The following is a 6,862-nucleotide window of genomic DNA, read 5'->3' as shown; positions in this document are numbered from 1 at the left end:
ATGCAAGTCCCCCCCCCCCACCACCCCTAGGGGATATAATATATATTAGGAATCACTGCTTGCTCGTACTTTCTGGTATTGGAACAATGAATGCAAAGATACACATCCTAATCCCATGTGCTAAAAAATGTTGAGAACTTTACTGGCTGACCCACCAGCCATTAGAATTGCAAAGCCAAGAAGAAAATTGCCATCAGCAATTTGTGTTCCAGGCATGTTCGGTTGACTCCTCCAAATGAAGTTTCTCCTTGTACACTTTGGGTTGCGACAGGTGCTGCTCACTATAGCCATTGTGCCCTCTTGGCGTGTTGTTACTTCTGGATCATCAGCCTTACAAATGTGACAAAACTGAAACAGCATCAATAGCTGAGTCAGGAATACCACATGTTTTGGCTGAGTGTAAAGGTTGTCATCTGTAACATGGACTCTAAAAGCAGGAAAAAGGAAAAAAAAATGGCTCAAACAATGAACTCTATATATTATGAGCGTCTCCTACTCAACAGTCAGTTTCAATTATTATCTAGCTCTATCAAGTAATTAATTTATCTATTTTAACTAGTTCTCTGCCTTAAATAGTGATTACCTTATGTATTTTCCGTCTAGCTCTATCAAATAATTAATTTATCTATTTTACCTAGATCTCTGCCTTAAATAGTGATTACCTTATGTATGTCTGTTAATAACCACCTCTTACTATGAACTGCACTGTGGTAGTGGCCAACTCAAAAGCTCTGCTCCTTTGGTCACTACGCACTATTTCAAAGTAATACCTAGTGCACATGTAAGCTACCTTTCCTTTGTTTATTTTTACCTTTCTTTTTTTTTCGTTTTCATTCTTGTAAATTAACATTGTGAATCTGAATAAGTGTGAATAAACTGAATTGAATTGAATTTCCATCAGATGTTTCTAAAATACACATCACATGACACATGTTAATGTGGTAATACATGGCTGTGCACCAACATTATTTCTAACAAAAGTGCTATGCAGAAAAAAGGTTATGCACCTTTGATCTTTAGCTTCATCCGTTTCTGTTGCTAACATATCTGACTCGGACTCTGACTCCTGTTCTGTGTTGTACTCCTCTTGAGGACTTGAAGGATAAATATCATCATCATCATCATCACAGTCCATATCCATGTCCTCTTCATCTATGTTTTCCTCTTCCTGTTTTCCTTCAAGTAGCTGTTCAATATCAGACTCTGGCACAGGTTGATTTGCAGTTTGAGTGTCAATGGTACATGAAGCTATGAGGAAAAAAATACCTAGTTCAAAGAAAAGTTTTTCTGTTACATAAGCTTGCACATCAAGAAATTGCCAGCGTTGTATAGCAATAGATTTAATAAATGATTGTCTATTTGGGACTTGAGTTTGAGGAATGTTTCATTTGTCAGATTTTATACCTGGACGTAGAAATCTAACCTTTTTTCTCCTTGTACCCCTGCCTTTTTAGTCTGTTATATTTGTATTTTAAACCAATATACTGGTTTCGCACTTTTTCGTCTTGTTTTCCAAATTTGCGCAGTTGGAACACTCAACCTGAAAAACACAAAGAAGGTAAAAGGTAAAGTCTGCATGCACGCCTAGTGACTCATCAGGCCGGACTTTATCCCGCTTTATTTGCTGGTAGCCATTTATACACCTCAGTGGAGAGAGGCACTGTGAGAGTAAAGTGTCTTGCCCAAGAATACAACACAATGGCTCCACCCAGGGCTCAAACCCAATTCGCTCCGGAGTGGAGCGCACTAACCATGAGGCCACCACACCACCCATTGAAAAACCCAAAATCAATGATAATTGTAATCTTAAAAAAATCAATGAGAACAATACCCTACAGTGTAATATTATTATTATTAAGCACTGGAGAATAGGCATAATGTTGAAAGTAATGCAATAATGTGTCAAACTTACGTTCGGGGCTCGTGGACAGGGGATACATACAGTATCATCACTTCTTCTACTAAATTAACATGATGGACATCGGCACTAGTACTGCGGAGTCCCTCAAGGATCGATTTTAGGTCCCCTGTTATTCTTAGTGTATATAAATGATCTATGTAGTGTATCAAAGGTCTTAGAGATGATATTATTTGCTGATGACACTAATATTTTCTATTCGCACACTGATGCTTCGTATCTTATGGAAGTTGTAAATTTAGAACTGAAAAAGATAACTTGTTGGTTTTATACAAATAAGCTATCAATCAATGTTAAGAAATCTAATTTTATCATATTCAGACCGAGACAAAACAGGCAAACACTTGATCTAGCTTTTAACATAAGTAATTATTCGATTGATCGGGTTAAGGAAACTACCTTTCTTGGTGTAATCTTGGATGAACATTTAACATGGAAATCACATATACATAATGTTGCATGGAAAGTGTCTAAAGCCTTAGGTATAATTTATAAATCAAGTTTTTGCCTTGATAACTCTTCCTTACAGATACTTTATTTCAGCCTTATCTACCCATACTTATTTTATTGCGTGAGCGTCTGGGCATCAACTTACCCATCAAACCTCAGAAGATTAATCACACTTCAAAAGCGGGTCATAAGAATAATGTCGAGGAGTGCTTTCGATGCTCACACTGACCCTCTATTTAAAAATTTAAAAATTCTAAATCTTGAGAGTATCTACAAATTTCAAGTAGGTAAATTTATGTATCAATACAGATCTGGCTTACTTCCTGATAGCTTCAATAACATGTTCTTGGTGACACACCAGGTGCATTCTTATGGCACTAGAAGTTCAAAGTTTTTTCATTTACCACAGTGCAGAACCAATGTAAGAATGTTCTCAATTAGTTTCCAAGGTCCTAAATTTTTTAATTCTCTGAGTTCTGAAATTCGTAATGCAACAAGTACCGCTTCGTTTTGCCGTAAGCTGAAAGCATTCCTCTTATCTTAAATATTTATTAAAATATATTTATATATATATATCTTTTTTTTTTTTTTCCTCTCTTTCTCTGTTTTTTAACCTAATTATGATCAATATGACTATCTAATTTATCATAAGATTTTTACAGTAGTTCTGCCATTTTTCCTCATAAAATTAAAATTCTGTTCTATTTATTTATCTGAGGGAGCCCATTCTCTATAAGCCTGCTGGCTTCTTTTGGGCTTCCTCGCCATGAGATTGTAAACAGTAAGACTTTTTTTTTTTTTCTTCTCTCTCTTGTACCCCTTATGGCGAATAAAAAAATGAAATGAAATGACCGGGACTCCCAGTCACATGCACACTTGACTCCAGCATCTCCTCTTCAGCAGCACCGACTTCTCCCTCCATATCCACAAGTAACTCTTCAGATCCACTTTGGTCCTGATTAGTACTAGGATAGTATGCCACAAACTCATTAAAGGAAAGTACAGTCTAGAAAACGTTTTGCTGAATTGAAAGTTCTTTACCTGTATTGTCATACTTGACCACTCATTTGGACTAAATGTGTTTAAATAGCCAACAATAACGCTTCAAAAATAGGCAAATTTAAATTGAAATCCGCCATCTTTGTTTTTGCGTATGCAAACAAGGCTATGACGTAGCAATAGTCAAGGACTTCTCTGGATAACGAAATGTACTTGATGTAAAGAAGAAAACCACAAGCAAGGAGAGCAATACTTTGTAGAGGAGCAAGGGTGGCACAGTTGGTTAAAGCGCGGCCTTGGTACAAGAGAACCCGACTTCGATCCCCGGATCTCACATCCTTGTTTTGACTTCTTTCCTTTCAGTGTAGCCTAAGTAGCTTTAAATACCCTTAAAACGGAGCACTGATGGAAAGAGGGGGGTAAAATGAGCGCACCGTCGGCTTCCTGGGAGAGTAAAGGAACTTGCGACGTTAAATAAGGTGTACCTTTACCTAGACTTGAATCTTAATCCAGAGACTAAATTGTAGTGATATTGGCTCCACCTTTGAACAGATTTACCGTGTGGTCGTTAAACATGGTTTATATGTGAGTTATATGAAGGAGTTTTACAAAGTGAAAGAGAGCTTGCAGTGCTATCCTGCGCTCATTGCTGTGAAATAAATGCCTGGAAATCAAGTTTAATTTGTCTACCGTGGCTTTCTTCGAGATCCCTGTTATACCTTCAAAACAAATGATCGATTTATTTATTTCCATCATATGGTAAGAGTAAATCGTTTCAACTGCTAAAAAAAATTTAACCACACTTCAAGTTACATTTATTAGCGCATAACAAAGAAAGTCGTCTATATATAGCTTGATTCAGTTTTCTCGCTGCAATATAATGATATTTTGGACTAGTTGACTGAGATTTCCGTATGAAGCGAACGTCACCAAGACCAATATTCATATACCTGAAAATCCCGCTTGAAGTCCTCCTTGGTAAAATAGCAGACCCAAACAGACAATATAGCAGTCAGGTTTTCACGTTTGAGGTACCCATACACGTTTTATTTTCGTTGGCCAACTTTTCTTAAAATTTTAATTTTCTGGTGTAAGCTTCGGTTTTTTATTTTTATAATTGTTCTCAAGTCTAGACATGTGTCTAGTTTCATCCCCATCGAAAGCCTGCACCCCAACAGCGTTAGCTTAGTCTAAATTAAATGCTTCCCCGTATGAAAGCAAACAAATACGTTTGCTGAAGCATTGAAGATGGCTGTCGCTGAAGGAAGAAAGTGAAAAAGGTACGTTTGTCACATGTTGAAGGTTTTTGTCTTGATTAAATTTGCTCTGGCTGATTTTTGCCACCTAGTTTGATTGACTAGAAAATCTATAAGTTTTAAGTGACTTGAGTTTCTGCCATGCTTATTGCCTACATGGCCTACTACCTACTGAACCACAAGACCGGTTACCATAGTTCATCTTAAATTTGAATTTCTCGAAGCAGAAAGGTCACTCAACATTGAGAAAGTGATCGGGGATCGAAGAAGTTGGTAAGGTCGAACATGTTTGTTGACAATTGCTACGTCATATCCAAGATAGCGCTCTCCAAGTTACAAAAGAGGCAACTTCAAAGTGCTCTTGTCACATTTTAACAGGGAACTGGACAATTATTTTCGAATTCCTGGGGAAAAGTTTTCGTAATTTAGAGAAACTTTTTCTAGACGTACTTTCCCTTTAAGGGGTTTTAAGTTCAGAATAAGTCTATAGGTGCCTTCTTTTTGAGGTTTCACAAATATGGTAGAGATAAATCTCCATCACAGGGCTTAGATGGTTCTATATTACCTTTGGCGAGGAGTTTAGCTATTTCAAGGTTTATGATTTCTTTGTCCCCAGATAAAAAAGTAATTTGTTTGGGTTTGGAAGCCTGCACAGGTCTAAAATGCCCTACAAACTCTATGTGATGATGCTGGATGGCATAAAGAATAACAGAATTAGTAGTAACTGATTTCCAGTCTTTTTACAACCTGATTTAAAATTAAGGACCAGCTGGGATAGCAAACCTGTTTCCACAATAGATGTGACTTGTTCTGTCACAGTCTCTTTCGATGGTACTTCTGGATTAGAATATGTTGTTTGGTGTGGGCACCCCTCGGTGCCTGGCTGTTTGCTAAAAAATGACGTAGGGAGTTGGTTTTCTCTGTGGCAAATTGTCCATGTGCCATAGCATAAGGCTTTGCAAAATGTGGCCTGTTGAACGTTTTATTAGGAGCCTTGTAGCCCTGGGGTGATGTGCTAGTACTTGAGGGTTTTGCATCTGTATCTCTTTTCAGTTCCGCCATACCTTTTAATTCTTTTGAGAGATCATCTCCAAAACAACTTAGATGTTGTTTTAATCTCGTCCTTGCATAGTCGGGTGTAAGGCCTGTTTGCAAGGAGGGAGGGTTAACCCTAGCTGGAGGGTTGCCCGAGTTTACAACCAAAATTTCACAGGTAGGGTAACCCTACAACCTGGGACAACTTCATGTGCGGTCACACTCAAAGGTTTCTGGAAACATTATTAGAAAGTTATCTCGGGTAGGCAGGTTAACCCTACCTGGAGTGTTTACAAGGGAAAAAGTTAACTTCCTGCGAGGGTAACCCGCCTACCCAGGGAACCCTAGCTGCCTTGTAAAATGTGCGAGTGCTAGGGTAACCCTTTCTCCTTGTAAACAGGCCCTTAAGCAAAAAAAAGTACAGTATACTAGATAAGAGACTTGTTTGATATTGATGTGCTTTATTTCTTGAACTGAAACTGAACTGCATTGTTGGTTTACATGTTTCTCACATTCAGATGAACCCAACAGGATCAATTTCCTCACCAATATAGTAAATGTTTATTTACGATTATAATCCATTGTAACAATGTTGTGATAATAGTAGTAACTTAGGCCCAGCAAATACCAAGTAGCTTTTGTTAAACTGACAAGCAAAGGCTGAGTCTGATTGCCTACTGTAGTTTTTACTTTTTATATAGTTTTAACTTGTAACATAGCTTGCTAGTAATGACTTGAACCTATTGAGAATTAACATCACTAAGACTTAAGGGGTGTAGGCAAATAATATCAGCCTGGACAAAAATATCCTTTAGTACATGTATCTTTCTGGTTTTGAAATATCAACAAAGTTTGTAAACAAAATGGCACATTGTGCTAGCTTTTAGAATAGTCATTCTTGATCTACAGGGGCTCTTGCTGTGGGAAGAGGCAAACTTTCATGCATCAAGTCATCATCATCAGAATCACTGGGTATATTTTGACTACTTATTTGGGACAAGGCAGATGAAAGTGAAATTGCAGGAACTCCCAAGGATGCTTTCTAAACCTGAGATTATTAGCGGTTTCCTTTCCTTTGAAGGGGAAAGTTCCTTGCGACACAGAGGACATTTGTCAACATGGTAGAAGCATATGAAACAACCCAAAAGTCTACCACAGCCTTTGGAGTGTGTACATGATGTCATGAGGTTGCTACAAGTTTCTA

The sequence above is a fragment of the Montipora capricornis genome, chromosome 10, assembly GCF_036669925.1.
Source record: "Montipora capricornis isolate CH-2021 chromosome 10, ASM3666992v2, whole genome shotgun sequence".
Taxonomy (NCBI): Eukaryota; Metazoa; Cnidaria; class Anthozoa; order Scleractinia; family Acroporidae; genus Montipora; species Montipora capricornis.
Note: the sequence above shows the minus strand (reverse complement) of the source record.